The following is a 16,442-nucleotide window of genomic DNA, read 5'->3' on the forward strand; positions in this document are numbered from 1 at the left end:
GTAGGTTGCAGTTTTAATAGTATGACCAGGAAAAAATTTGATTAGGTAAGGCAAGCAGAATCACTAGCACAGAGCTTGGGTAATACTAAAAGGGTAGTTTTTTTTTTTTTTTGTCACAGTTAGTTCATGATTATTTGGTGTTGCCCTTCAGGAAACTAAAATGCCTTTATTTGGGGGTATTTATTACAAATGATTGTGTGCCGAGAGGTATGCATGCACTCATAAATACACACATCCACACTTGGCACTGAAATACACGCATACTCACATGCCACAGAGATTTTATTTGGATTCAGCCAGCTCTCTCTACAGCATATCTTCTGTTTGCAGTCACGATCATCTAGGGGCCCAGATAAGGGGGATTTAGATTGGTTTGAGGGTAGAATAGGATGGAATGAGAAGCTTGCAGAATTTTTTTTTTTTGCTGATTAACATAGGGGAACTGTCAAAAGGCTAAGACCAGCATTTGATTCCGCCCCAATTCTCTGTGTATTTAAGTTGACTGATTTTTCTCTTCCTATGTTAAAGTATCACTGTCTTTTTTGATCCTACAAGATGTATTACATTTGGCAGAAGCCACGGAAGAAAGTATATCAGAGAAGTGAGAACTGTTGTCATCAACTAACCTTCACAGTTGATGTTTCTCAAAGATTCAACTGACCTTCACTACCTTTTCAAGAATAACTTACTCCTACAAAATTGTACACACAGTGTGATAAAACTGTCATTAAAAAAACTCTCAGTATAGATGTCTATAGAAAAAATGGTTATTTTAGAATGGTGGGATTATGGATATTTTCCAATTTTCTGCTATCAGCATGTATATTTAAAAGTAATCAGAAGCAGCTAGTAAGTGGTTTTTTTTTTAATATAAAGAACGAAAATAACCTACTCTTACTAATAACAAGGAGGCTTGTTGTTTTGTGCTTTCATTTTCATCATAGAGGAGGTGGAGGAGTGAAATTTATTGGTTTGGGGGTTGTTTTGAGAATTTCTCTCTGGGATTTTATCTCCAGATTCTCTGAAAAATTCTATGTGAATTTACTACTCAGACTGTTTTGCTGGTTTATTATTAGACCATCCTCCTCTAAACTTGGCCAGAAATCAAAGGCCCATCCAGATAAGAATCTCCACAATGTGCATTTTCAGAGCAAGTCAGAAGCTGTTTTGTTTTAACACTCAAAGAAAGCTTTTGTATTTTCAATTTTAAGTGCTCTGCAGTAAACCAACAGTCTATATAGATTATACAAAAGGGTCATATGTTGGTTTGAGCGAGTTTCTAGGGGAAAAAAAATCACCATTGAGGAACAGCAAGTGTTTAAACAATGAACTGACAGCTGCCGGTCCGTTAGGTCCCTCCATGGGGCCAACTCCTGCTTTTTTCAATTTTGCTGTGATCTGTAGATACAACTCTTTGTGGCTGAGCTGGTGGTGATGGGCTATGTTCCAGTAGCACCTGCACTTATCAGAGCAATACCTTTTATCAGAGAACTCTCACATAAAGTCCTTTGTAAGGAAGAGAAACAGTGCCAGCTTGGAAAGAGATGAGAAATAAATATATAGCCATCTTAAGTTCTGAATCGGCCATTTAAGTACTTGTAGAATGAGAACTAAAAGCTTGAAGCTCTTGATTTATACTACATTCTCATGGCCATTCTCAGGAGTACCGGGGTCCATCCTTAGCTGAAGTTTAATCCAAATAGTTAAATCTCAGTTTGCTAATTTAACGATGGTATCTATCTTTAAAAAAATCTTTCTGGTGATAGGCTTAAGGAAGCAACATGAAAGAATGTTGTCTTCGCTTCTGCTTCAGGGAACTACAGTCCTCTTAATTTTCTCTTTACTAGAGTCAGATGTTCATAATCATCAGCCCTTTTGAACAGCCCAGGGGTTTGGTCTAGGGTTTCAAGAGGAGAGTAAAAAGTCCTAGGTGAAGACAAGCCTTTGATTCATTTTATCAAGGTCTTTCCTCTCCTTTGATTTAATTCTCTGCTGAATTGCTCTTTTCCTTTAGTCTCTTAGATGTCTTCCTTTGTGATCTCTGGTTTAGGTTTTTGATTGATGTTTACACTTGTGTGTGGGCCCAGTGCTTGCCCATGCCACATCTCCGATCTGTCAAATCTTGATTGTTTTCTCAGTTCCTCACCCCATTACCTCCTCTCACCTCTGTTCCCTAATAACTCCACCTCTGCTTTCCTAGACACAGCTTTAACCTGCCACTGTCTACACCCAGGCTGAACCTAACTAGGTTTCAGCTCTCCCAATTTGAACTGAGCAGTCAGTTCAGCCAAACAACATGAAATGATGAAGTCAAAACAAAATTGGTCATGTCTCAAACAGCATCCTTTTTTAACCTTTCCCCCACTACACAAATACTAAATAAATTTGGTAAGTGTAGGGAATAAGCATTTTTTTCCATTAAACTTTGTTTTGATGGGTGTCAAAATTCTGTGACAGATTTTTGGTCAAGTTGTTTCCATTAAAAAGTACTGATTTAAAAAACTAATAACTTAAAACTGCCACACACACACAAAACCAAATGGTCCACAAAACATTCCCCTTTCCTTCCTTCCAGGTTTTACGATGCATTGTTATCATTAACTAGTCTTTTACTGTTAAACTTAAATGGCCAATTGAGACAAACAGTTCTGAGACCGTTCTTCCACCACTGGTTAAGACTGGGGTGGCAGGTATTGGGGATAATATTCATTTAGCCTTCTGAGCTTTCTGGGCGGACTTGGTCACCTTGCCAGCTCCAGCTGTCTTCTTGTCCACTGCCTTGACGACATCCACAGCAACTGTCTGTCTCATGTCACGGACAGCAAAATGGCCCAGAAGAGGATAGTCAGGGAAGCTCTCAACACAGATGGGCTTGACAGGAACCACGTCAACAATGGCAGCATCACCAGATTTCAAGAACTTGGGGCCATCTTCCAGCTTTTTCCCAGAACGTTCAGTCTTCTCCTTCAGTTCAGCAAACTTGCAAGCAATGTGAGCTGTGTGACAGTCTAGCACTGATCTGGCCTGGATGGTTCAAGATAATCACCTGAGCTGTGAAGTCAGCTACTTCCATTGGTGGATCATTTTTGCTGTCACCAGCCACATTGCTGTGATGAACATCCTTGCCAAACATGTTCTTGAAGTTGAAGCCCATGTTGTCCCCAGGGAGGGCTTCACTCAAAGCTTCATGGTGCATCTCAACAGACTTGACTTCAGTTGTAATGTTGACTGGAGCAAAGATGACCACCATGCCAGGTTTGAGAATACCAGTCTCCACTCGACCCACAGGGACAGTACCAATACGACCAATCTTGTAGACTTCCTGGAGGGAGAGACGCAAGGGCTTGTCAGTTGGCCGAGTTGGTGGCAGGATGCAATCCAGAGTCTCAAGCAGCGTGGTTGCACTGGCGTTGCCATCTTTACGGGTGACTTTCCATCCATTGAACCAAGGCATGCTAGCACTTGGCTCCAGCGTGTTGTCACCCTTCCAGTCAGAAATTGGCACAAATGCTACTGTGTCAGGGTTGTAGCCAATTTTCTTAATGTAGATGCTGACTTCCTTAACAATTTCCTCGTATCTCTTCTGGCTGTATGGTGGCTCAATGGATCCATCTTGTTAACGCCAACGATTAGCTGTTTCACACCCAGAGTGTAAGCCAGAAGGGCATGCTCATGGGTCTGCCCATTCTTGGAGATACCTGCTTCAAACTCACCAACACCAGCAGCCACAATCAGGACAGCACAGTCAGCCTGAGATGTGCCTGTAATCATGTTTTTGATAAAGTCTCTGTGTCCTAGGGCATCAATGTTGGTCATGTAGTACTTGCTGGTCTCGAATTTCCACAGGGAGATATCATGGTGATACCACACTCACGTTCTGCCTTCAGTTTGTCCAAGACCCAGGCATACTTGAAGAAGCCCTTTCCCATCTGAACAGCCTCCTTCTTGTACTTTTCGATGGTTCTTTTGTCGATGCCACCACATTTGTTGATCAGATGGCTGGTGGTGGTAGACTTGCCTGAATGTGTGTGTCCGATGACCACGATGTTGATGTGAGTCTTCTCCTTTCCCATTTGGCTTAGATTTAGCGGTGGTTTTCACGACACCTGTGTCCTGGCAGCAAACCCGTTGCGAAAAAGGGACTAAGCATTTTTAATTTCAGAGTCAAAAGTTTCATAGTTTGACCGCAAAGCAGAAAGTGGCTGCCTCATTTTACCAGACGGAAGAGGACAGTAGTGAGTACTTTAATATGCACAGCAAAGGAAACTTAAAATTGATATTATGAAGCCTGCAGTAAGTAACGTCTCCATTATCTAAAGCCCTCCATCTAAAACCCAGTCTGCATATGCTATTCCATTTAGTAGTTATTGGTGTTTGGGCTCTTCTTTCTCAGGACAATTGTAAATGCCTTGACGTTGGGCATGAACTCACATTTGTACCTTTCACAATATCTGGCACCAAACTCAGCACCTAGTAAGTCCCTAACAATCACTGAATTGAACTGAATTCATGGTTAACCTGAAGAAGGAAAAGGCTTACACTGAAAATATGCATTCACGCAAGTTTTTTCGTGGTAACACAGGAACGAAGGAGTATGTGAATAATACCTGAGCAGAAGTGCCTCAAGGGGAGCCTTCAGCCACTCAGAATAGATTGATGTCACATCACCTTGACTATGGAAAGAAAATCAAATAGGTTTAGTATTCAAAGAGCCACTTAAAAAGTTAAAGCTTCTGCTAAATAAATCCAGTATTTTTACCAAAGAAGTCGTAAGGCATCAGATGGCAAAGTAACATGAAAAGATTCATCAGACCCACTTAATCCATCCAGAACAAGATGAACTGTGGAGCAATTTTATCTGGACATGGAGGCATCCAGCCTCCTCTGTATCAGATGGAAACATTCACTCCAATGAGATAAATGCAAACACTGCAAAACATTCTTTATGTATCACCAGAGTATAGAGCAACGTGCGTTATAAAAAATGCGGAACAAAGTCTGAAGGACTACGGCTGTCAAAATGCTGACATTGATTTTACTCACTTCTTAAGATCTAAATTGGAAAATCAAAAAGGATCAGATTGAACACAGGTCTTTATGATATACTATAATCAAAGACAATATAGGGCTAGAACCACAATGCATAATGGAAGGTCTTGAAGGATGGAATTTGCTGATTCTGGGATAGAGAAATAAGCTGCCATTATCAGAATGAGTTTTGTTCCACAACTTAGTGATTTGTTACTCGTGTTGCCAATTCACAGATCATTGTCACGTCACTCAGACAAAGAAATCTGAAGCTTTGTAAAGAATAAATAAGGAAAAGGAAAGACCTAAACTCACAAAATTATGTGCAAAGAAAAAGAAGACTAATTTGCTATCAAATGGCTTTTATCTTTACTTGGAAAGATACAGAGGCACAAAGAAGCCATTTTTCCCTTCGGTTATATATAAAAGCAGAGTTGCTTAACATTTTTAAGAAATGAGCTCTCATAGAGAAATGTATTCAGAAAGAAAAGAGAGATGCCAAAAAGGCATTGGAGAGCTCACGCCTGGACTCTGCTTCCTTTGTCAGATGATTGCTCCATTAATTAGTGTCCTAGGTCAGGGGTCTATAAACTTCTAAGAGGGGTTTTGACATTTGTATATGCCTGGTTGCAAGCAGTTTTTAAAAGAATGATATTTCATGATGTGTGAAAATTGCAGGAAGAATTCAGTGTCCATAAATAAAGTTCTGTTGGGACACAGCCACACCCATGTTTACAGATGGTCTATGATGGCTTTCATGCTACAATGGCAGTTTAGTTGTGAGAGACCATATGGCCTGAAAAGCCTAAATCCATTTATTATCTGGCCCTTTATGGGAAAAGTTTGGCTAATCCTTGTGTTACATCATAAAGGACATATCTAAACCCAGAAAGAAGACATGTTTAGAAAGAGGGTAGAACTTCATGTAATTTTACACCTGAAGAAAAAAAAAATTCTACTGTGCAGATACACACACTTCGCTCCATGCACACACATAAGGGGACCTACAGATGACCTGCTAATACATCTCATGGATGCTTTTGATAGAAGAGTACATTCATGTATTGCTTGGAGAGCTACTTATGAGAGATTAGCATTTGGAACAGATCCCCGGTTGTTTTTCTCTGTTCTCTTTATGACTGGAATAAATGGGCTACATTTGACTGAGCTATTTAATAAAATTCTAGACCTATGCAACAAGAAGGATACCAATGTTAGGGCTTTCCAAATTTAAATATATTAAATGTGACCAGTGCCAATGAGAACCTTTTGGTTCTCAACAACTTGCAACATCAAAAAAAGTTGCAGCCTCCTTGGCACCATGTCACTCCCATACCCCAGAATGCACGCAAGGCTGTGTGTTTTCCGATTACTTGAGGACTTGGCCAGAGAGAAAATAGAGTAAGCACAAGAAAATATATTGTTGAATTTCCTGGTTATGGCTTTCTTATTTTAGACAACTCAAGTGTAAATGCAATCCTGACCTTTAAACATCCACACGATGATGTGCGAAAAATACACAATACAAGCAGTAAACAACCAGCCAAGCATTATATTTCTAATTTAGTCTGCTGCTGTCTTATAGCAGGTATATTTGCTAAATAGAATTTGTAGTGTTGCTATTGGGCAGAACGCCCCTGCCCACAAGCAGGCTCTCTGAGTAAAACTGTCCTGTAAAAAAAACTGTAATGGAGAAACAAATACATTTAAATTTTTTTTCTTGTTGTATGCATGAATGACCCGGAGAATAAAAACAACTAGTGCGTATATGAAATCGATAAATCACTAGGTAATATGGAAAACTAGCTATTTTTATTGGAATTTTATCATGTTGGAATATTGCGACATCTCTGTGGGACCCAGTTACTTAAGAGGTAAAGCAAGTGCCTGCAGGAAGCAAGGAAGAGAAGCACTGTGTTTTTCGTGGGGCAAGGAGGGAGTTTTATGTTTGAAGGACTCTGGACAAAGTGCTCCTAGAGAGCATTTCGTGTAACACAGTGTGGTTGATTGCAAAAAAAAGTACAAATTCCTCCCGTCTCTGTCTGTATGCCCTCTGCAAATTAACTTTACTGCTCCTCCCATCAAGAGACAGGGTCTATTTTCCCATCTCTTAAACCTGGACTTGACCATAGGACAGTGACGGGTATGATATAAGCAGAATCTTCCATAGCCCCTGCCCTTTGGAGTTTGCCCTCTCTTGGTGCTCTTTGCAGCCCTGAGTCCACCATGTGAAGAAGCCCAGGCTTGCCAACTGGACTCCATGAAGCAGAAATGAGCCATCTCAGCTGTGGCCCCTTAGACCAACCACCCTGCCAACTACCAGACAGGTGAGTGAGACTGTCCTAGGCAGCCCAGACCAGTGGAACCTCTCAGCTGACTGCCAGAATCAGAATTAATAAATGCTTATTTCAAGTCATTAAATTTTGGTGGCTTGTTATGCAGCAAAAGAAAAGATGCTGAGGTAATGGACCCTAAATAGTTCCTGCCGTGGGAGTCCAGTCACACTGCTTTTTGCCCAGAATGGGCCTGACTTGGGGGCCATTACATGCAAGTCCACTGAAGGCTGATGGGCTGCATGCTGATTGCTAGGGCTTGTTGATGGGGTACCCAGGTAACAAGGGACTATGCAGAGTCCTAGGGGACCTTCTTGTGGTGGCAGCCACTTGTGTGAAGGGTCTTAGAAATTCTGATTCCTTTGGGTTTCCTGCTGATCTGCTGGAATGGCTCAGGTCCATGAAGTTGGGGACAGTCCTTGGAACTTCCCCACCAGTTGAGAGTTCTTTGTACTCCACAGCCTCTAAAGATCCTCTGACAGTTATGTATGTTTCCTAGACTTCTCCTGACTCTAGGGAGAATCTTTGGGATAGTCACAGAAGCTCCAAGGATAGGGACAAGGACATACAACCATGCTATAGGCTAAGGGAGTGGGATGGTGCCAGGCTCTCTGGAGGCTAACAGTACTCATGATAAAGGGGTTTGGCATTTGTCAGAGGATGGGCATTTTTATTGAGGGCCAGGGCTAGTCTAGATTCAGCCACCAATTAGCTCTACATCCTGATTAAAAAAAAATAACTTCACTTTTCTGGGTCTCAGTTTCCAAATCTATGAAGTGGGGGAACTGGGTTGGATGGTATCTACCGTCTTTGCTGGATTTAACAGTCTTTGAGACTTACCTCCTAGACTTTGCTCCACGTCCTTCTCCAGCCCTCACTTCTTTTGACTTTGCACTGTCATCCCCCGACCCGGCGTTGTGATTTCGAGGGAGAAGGGAGGCAGGCCCATTTCAGGATGAGGACAAGAGTCATGCACACAGATTTTACTCAGAGTTTGCCTAACTGGTATTCAGTGACTTCTATCAGGGGTCTGGCAAAAAGGGACTTCGTAGAGGGATTGCTGGAGGTGGGAGAGGGAGTAGCCCAAGAAGCAGCCTGGGGAGAGGGTCCCATCTACTATGTTCCCTTGTGAATAAGCCACAGAAGGGGCCTCTCTCTGTCACTGATCTTGTAACAGCAGGCAAGGACTTCAACCTGTGGGTTTACTTAATTCCTTTTCCTCTGTGAATTCTGTTATCCTAACAAAATTTTGATTTCTGTACTGCATTAATAGACTAACTGCTCTCAGTTTTGCAAGGTTTTTTTTCTTATTTAATGGGGTAAGGGAATAAGGGAGTCAAAAAACCCACTATTCAAATAACATCGCCATTTAGCTCAGGGCTTAAGTATCTTTTGGTACTGAATGCTTACAGACTATCCCCTTTTTAAAGCCCATCAGTGAATTCCCATCAAATAAAATCCATTCTGGTTCCAATGGCCTGAAAGTCACTTTGGAATGGTCTTTCTGGCTGACTTCAACTCCCACCAGTCTCTCCATCAGTCAGCCCTGCTTGTTGTCCCTGGAATACACCAAGATTGTTCCCACCTCGTGGCCTTTGCCCTGGCTATTCTCTGTACCTGAAATGCTCTGACCCCAGGTCTTCCTGTGATTTACTGCTCCACTGAGAACAAGGACTTTGCAAAGTCTCCGGAGTGTTCTAATATGCAGCAAGGATTGAGAATAACTGAGCTGGAGTGTCATTTAAGTTCAAATCTCCTGCAACTTAAATATGGGTATAAACCACTTGGGAGTCTTATTCCAACGCAGATTTTGATTCAGGAGTGGGGTGTGGCTCGAGATTCTGCATTTCTAAGAAACTCCCAGGGGATGCTCATCTCCTACCCTGATGGTGAGTTCCCTAAGACCAGGGAATGTACTTCAATCTGTACCAACTGTAAAATAGATGCCCTATGAATGTCTGCTGACTGGAAGCTTCACAGTTGCAGCAGCTTCCTTTTATGACCCCGTGCCACCACCAACAGGTTATGATGACCTAAAATAAAATGGGATGTGTTGCTTAATCAAGATGTCAAGCTCTGTAACATACATATGGATGTTATAAAAGGACTTTACATTGGGTAAACATTTTGTATTAAATCCTTATTTTTTAGAGCCAGAACAATTGTCTTCTGGACCAAGAATGAAGCTTTCATCTCTTCTGCCGTGATAAAATGGGCTCTTGTTCTTCAAATCCTTCCCCATGGCTATTATTACCCCTTTAGTCTTGCTGGGTTTGACATGAAGTGAGGTAGACTTCAGCCAGAGAGATTTTCTGAGGGAAAAAATGAGAAAGTAAAGATGCGGCTCTCCTTTTGGTATCCAATATCCTCTGTATGATCATAAATAGCACTGATTCCTGACATCCATATCACAAAACTAGATCTCCAAGTCTCCATTCTGTCAACAACTTCATCAATTGCCTTTATAGCATTTTCTTCTGAAGTCTTCTTTGTGCCACTTTATATATCTCCCCTGCCCAGCGTGTCCTCACCCAAAAGACATCCCTCAGGCATCCCATTTAGTCACCTGCTAAATCCAAAATGAAGTCGCCCCTGGTCTTGCCCCATCTTAACACCAGCAGAGCAGATAATCTAATTTTAGGGGCTGCATCTTCTCGTCTCCCCAGAGTATTAGAAAATGGAATTTCTTCCTAACGAGGTTAGCAGGGATATTGTTGTTCCTTGGTTTGCTGACAGGTTGAAGATTTATCCTCTCCACTCTTTTTCCTGAGTCTGAAGAGAAATGCAGACCTGGAATCTGCAGGGCCTCTGGGTCACTTGGTAATTTAAAATTGGTGACTTGGAAAGAGAATGGAGATAGACGCTGTCCCGGGATGTGTCCTTTTATAGAGAGGTATTGTAATTTGGGGGCAATGTTCTCTCGTGCAACTCTTTTGGAAAAAAAAACACAGCAGTTTAGGGATGTACTTTGATCAGTGACTTAATCAGCCAGATACTCACGGCCACCTTTTCTGAGAATAGAGACAAAGATGTACAATTCACTGATTGGAAAAGGGTATCATGAAGGTGCTAATTAAAATCTTACAGGTACAACAGTGTGTGATTCCATCTTGTAATGCTTAAAAGCAGACAAAAGTACTATGCTATTAGAGGTCAAAATAGAGGTTATCTTAAGGGTGGGGGTTAGTGACTGGAAGGGGGCATAATAGGTGCTTTCTTGGATTCTGACAATGTTTTGTTTCTTGATTCTTTTTCTTGAGTGTGTTCACTTTGTGAAATTTCATTGATCTAGACACTTATGATTTGTGCACTTCTCTTTGTATATCATACTTCATTAAAAAGTTTACCAATAAATTTCCTACAATTATATACATGTTTTAAAATATTTTTCTATTTAGGAACAAATCATAAATTCAATAAATCAGTGTCTGAAAATGTATTTGAAAATCTGTTGTTCATTTAAAGGACAGATCGTTCTCTCTCCGAAATTTACATTTGCCTGCTCAGACTTTGGTGATGTGCACATGTTAGTCCTCTTCCTGATCCTAGCAACTTTGCTTTGATTGTGCTTAATGCTGGAAAAGCCGCGACTTGGAAGGAGCTGTAACCTTAACAGGCTTCTTTATCTTGTTGATGAATTATATCCTAGATACGTGCTTGCATTGAAAAATGCAGCCTTCCATCAGTTATTAGTCACTGAAGCCACCCCAGATCTCAGTGACAGGGCTCACTGTCAGTTCCTGCAGGACAAGATGAGGGACTCTTGTGATCGAGGCTAGCGCTTCCTGGATACTAATTATGTCTCCTCACAGTGGATCTGGCTTTGCTGACCACGTTAAGGAATGAATCAGAATGTTGAGACAGATTATACTGGTGGGCAAACCAGATATAATAGATGAATTCTTGTTTTTTTTCCTCCCTGTTTTTTTCTTGTGAATTTATTTAATTTCTGGACTGGGTATACCTTCACATCTGCTCATGAATCACAAAATACAGATAGTATACAGGAAATACTTACGTCCTCCGTCAATCAGTGTCCACCCCCACCATCACTGTTGATAGTGTCTTTGTATCTTCCAGAGACTATTAGTGTATACTAAAAAAAAAAAAAAAACCCTGAAAATATCAATAAGAGGAGTCAATCAGATATTCTGTCATCTCCTATGATCACAAATCCCTGTTTTAGGACTGTACCACTCAAAGTGTGGTCCTCAAACCAGCAACATCAGCATCGCTTGGGAGTTTGTTAGAAATGCAGTATGTCAGGCCCCAGCCCAGACCCACAAATTGGAATCTGCATTTTAGCAAGGTCTCTGGGATTTGTAGCACCCTAAGCTATGAGAAACAATGCTTTAGGAAAGGGACCTTGAGTGTCAAAATGGGGGGCTACTAAAGTACCCAATTTATCCCCAAGGAGTTCTTTGTTTCTTGGAGGAAAAATGAACTCAGTAGAGTCTCATCATCTTTGTTACAGTTTCCTCAAAGATTTTTCTCTTGAGCATGTAAGTATCTTCTCATGTACATACAATGATGTGCAATTGTCTTAGACAGACATTTATGACTCCGAGCGCTCGACCTGTCTCTTTTATCTCTCGTATTTGAGAACTCTCACCTGAGCGTGTCTGGACCGGAAAGTTGAGTGTCTGGGTGTTCAGCAATAGGTACATTGTCCTATTCCAGTCTGAGGATTTGGAGCCAGAGAGTTATCCACATGAGAAACAAGGGAAAGAATTTGCTTTAAAACTCATATTACTTCTTAGAATAAGAACATAACAATATTGTTTATGACTTACTGGAGGGAAGAAATTCCATGGGCTAGTTACCTCTTGCATTGACATGTGACCTTTCTGCTAGTCAAATCTGTTGGTGTGAGACTTTTTTTTTGCATTGATGTGTTCTGGCTTCTCCAAGAAGGGACATACTGAAACTTGACACACTTTCTCACTTCCTTTTCTCTGCTTTTTGAAGTTCTTTCCTTAATAAATATTAGCTACAAAATACAGCCTTATAGCACTTAACCATTGGCCTCTACTCCTCTAGATTTCCTTCACTGCAATTTACAGTCATTAGGCTTCTGTCACAGTCTCATGATGAGGGTTTTTTCCCTAATGATTAAAATTTTTTATTTTATTGTGGTAAGAACCCTTAACATGAGATCTACTCTCTTAACAAGTGTTTAAATGTATGACACATTATTGTTGACTATAAGGACTATGTTAAACAGCAGCTCTCCAGAGTTTATTCATCTTGCTTAATTGAAACTTGATGCCTGTCAAATGAGTTCTGATTAACTTATAATATACATACAGAAAGGGGCATAGAGCATAAGTGTACAACTCAGTGAGGTCTCAGAAACTGATCACACCCAGGAAACCAGCACCTAGGTCAGAAAACAGAGCATGTCCAGCACGTCAGAAGCTCCTTCATGCCTCCTGCATAGTCACCACATGCCTCCAGGGGTAACCACTATCTTGACTCCTAACAGCATGCTCAGCTAACATTTGCATGCTTTATGTGACTGGCATCCTACAGTTTGTACTCTTGGACCTGGCTTCTTTCACTCAGTATTATCCCTGTGGGATCCAACTGTATTATGTGTAAAGTTGAAGATTATTAGTTCTCATTGCCATCTTATTTATCCATTCTACTATTGATTGTTTTGTGGTTTCCAGTCTGAGGCTATTCTGACTAGCACTGCTATGAAAAACCGTGCGCATGTCTCTTCATGAAAATACATAAGCTTTTCTGTTGGGTATATACCAAAGATGAAACTTGCTAAGTGATGCCAACTTTTTAATGTATCCAGGCTGATTAGTTTGTGCATATAAGTGCCAGAGAAGCAAGGTGTGTGATTAGGCAGATATGTGTGAATTCAGATACCCAAGCATAAGGATAGGAGCTGAAATCTTTTCTCCCCCACATGAAAAAGGAACTTTTTGCCTACCAGCAGTTTCTGAGCTCCTGCCTTATTTCCAGCTTTCCAAGGATGCAGTGTTGATTGCTTTGGTTTATTTTATGATTTTAATGAGATCACCCCACTGCTGCAATAGCTTTTCCAAGCATGACACATCCTGGCTCCATGGTGAGAACCAAGTCAATTCTCAGCTGTGTGCCAGCGGCAGCTAAAAAATTGCTATTCATGATTTTCTGCTTTAGAATCTCCATCCTTGAGGGTAAATAGTGGCGGCAGGACAAGCCATAAACAGAGGAGGTGGTCGTCTGCATGCTGTCATTGGAAGCTCTGCTTGGCCCTTAAAGAGCTCTGCTATAAACACCTTCTTCCTAGAGGGCCTAGAACCCCCACCACTTAAGCTAGCATTTTAGGTTAGACCACTGAGATAGGGGAGATGCCTCTGGAAGGCTGCTGCTGAAATGCACCAGTTTCCTGCAGGGAGAAGGAGTGTCTTTAAGTGTCTCCCAGGGGGGTTAATAAGTAATAAACTTGGCAGTCAAGAGAAGTTAGGGCTTGGGGCACAGGAACTAGAGGGTTTGGTGGAGGCAGCAAAGCTAGGAGACTGTAGCAGCGGAGACTTAAAGGGAAGGAAAAGACTTTCAGGGCAGTTGTAAGAAGAGCCTAGGCCTGGAGGGGATTCACGATGAGGCCCACTGGACCACCTGGAAGGCCAGCTGGGGCTAAGAGAACACCCGGGAGCAAAATGCCTGCTGAGAAGCCAGTTGGATCTTTAATGGTCTTTACTTCAGTTTCTCTGATTTCATCTGATGAATAAAAACATATTTTGATCCTTACATTTAAATCTCTTTGCTGTTTGTACTTTTCTTATTATGCTAATCTTATTTGGGTATATTTTAGCTGCTTCTTGTGGGAGAGGGTAATGGGACCATAATTTGATGCTTTATTCTCAGCTCTAGGCTGTTCAAGATATTTTCTGTTAAACTTTTAATATGTTTCTCTATATTCATACATACATATTATGTATAAATGTAACATACATATATACATAATAGGTATGTTCATATATATAGTATTTGATATCATTAAATTCTATCATAATGGTGATTTTGAGGGAGAGGAGACATGTTCTTAGAGACCGACCCACATTGAATGGGCTTAAAAAATACTGTTTTTCTGATGATAAAATAATGCTTACTCATAAGAAATTCAAATTTTATAGAAATAAAGTAGAAACTGAAAGCCCTGTATACCTGTAGTGTATAATATAGTGTTAAAGGTATAGCAGAAGCTAGGGATATCTTTTGCTCGTATTTTTTTTTTTTATAATGAAGGGAATATTTTTTAAAGAAGTATTCTGACTACTTTTTATACAGCAACATTCAATACATGTATTAAGTGTATTCCCTCTAACACATGTGGTGGGCCTTCAGGGGAATGAAGCAGAGCCTGCTCTTCTCCTTTGCTTCTTTCTGGCTCCTTTTCCACCTTGTACTAAGATTTATGAAGCAAAGAGAGAGATTATATAATGAGATAGCTCTACAAGGCAAAGAGACTTTTAAAAAAATGGGAAATTTATAATAATGTCCATGAAAGATTATACGAGAACTTGCGTAAGTTTTCCTCATAATAGGCAGAAACTGACAACAATGCAAATCTCCATCAGTAGGAGAGTGGATAAACAAATTGTGGTGTATTCATACAATGGAAAACTTCTCAGCAATGAAAACGAACAAGTTGTCAGTCATGCAACATTGTGAGTGAATCTCAAGAATGTTTTGTTGAGCAAAAGAAGCCAGAATCAAGAGTACATACTGTATGATTTGATCTATGTGCAGTTCGGAAACAGCCAAAACTAACCCCTGGTGATAGAAGTCAGAGCAGTGGTTGACCGGCGTGGGAATTGGGGTGGGGGTGCGGACAGGGATTGGCTACAGAGAGGGCAGCACCATGGACTTTTTGGGATAAGGGAAGCGTCCCATATCTCACATGAGTTGGGTCTCCAGGGGCGTATGCATTTGTCAGAACTCATCACTGTGTCTTCTTACTTCTGTGCCTTCTCCTGTATATATGTTATACTTCAGGAAAAATATTGTCAAAAGAATCCTATAGTATGTGGGCTTTTGCCACAGGCCTTGTCCAATACTGGGAACACGCCGAACCCACGCTGAACACTGCCCATGGTCCCAGTCCCTGTGGGCCATCCTCAAGCAAGGGGGAACGTGAGTCCATGGATAAATACTCCAGCTTGTCAGGTGGACAGTTCTAGAATGTCTTTAATAGGCTATTCAGTGGTCTTGGTGGAATTAAGTCCCTGTAAGCTGAATTAATAAAAAACAAACCATCTTACTCTGGTTACTTCTTCTCCCCATTTCACTCTCCCTTAACCTTCACTCCTAAATTCTGTGATCGCTTCCCAAATAAATGACCTGCACCCCTGTCTCATGCCCTTCTTTCAGAGGAACCCAAACTGAGTATGGCATCACAGTGGGCAGGAGGGGTTGTTGCTGTGGTCCTTGCTCCAGCATTCCTTGGCTTCTATTTTCCTTTCTTTCTCCCTTCTCCTTTCATTTAAACACTTCTATGACTGTATTTTAGAAAGAAGAGAGGGGAAGGAAGACGCATTAGAGGAGGGTTAGTAAGAGAGATCTAGTACAGGAGAAGTAAAGATTTTATATATATATTTTCCCCATAAAAGTACCATAAATCTAATTTTAGAACATTTTTATCACTCCAAAAGAAAAACCTTGTACTCATTAGTAATCACCCCCTTTCAACTGGCTCCTTTACCCCTCAGTCCCTGGCAATCACTAATCTGCCTTCTGTCTCTATGGACTTGCTGATTCTGGACATTTCATATGAATTTTGTTTAGCCAAAAGGTGGAAAAAACTGAAATGACCATCAAGAGGTGAATGGATAAACAAAATGTAGTATACACACAATGGAATATTATCTGGCCGTGAAAAGCCGTGAAGCTCTGATGCACGCCACAACATGAATGGACCTTGAAACTATTATCGTAAATGAAAGAAACCAGTCATAAAAGACCACATAGTGTACCATTCCCTTTATATGAAATGCCCATTTGTTTGGGTTGTTTCTACCTTTTGGCTAGTGTGAATAGTGTTGTATCAACTTTCATCTACCAGTTTTTGTTTGAAAACCTGTT

At 40.9% G+C, this 16,442-nt stretch overlaps 1 pseudogene; it reads right to left on the reverse strand.

Annotated features, from left to right (window-relative positions):
• Positions 1-2,555: 2,555 nt before the first annotated feature.
• Positions 2,556-4,112, reverse strand: LOC105081069 (elongation factor 1-alpha 1 pseudogene; annotated as a pseudogene).
• Positions 4,113-16,442: the final 12,330 nt, after the last annotated feature.

The sequence above is a fragment of the Camelus bactrianus genome, chromosome X (genome assembly GCF_048773025.1).
Source record: "Camelus bactrianus isolate YW-2024 breed Bactrian camel chromosome X, ASM4877302v1, whole genome shotgun sequence".
NCBI classification, from domain to species: Eukaryota; Metazoa; Chordata; class Mammalia; order Artiodactyla; family Camelidae; genus Camelus; species Camelus bactrianus.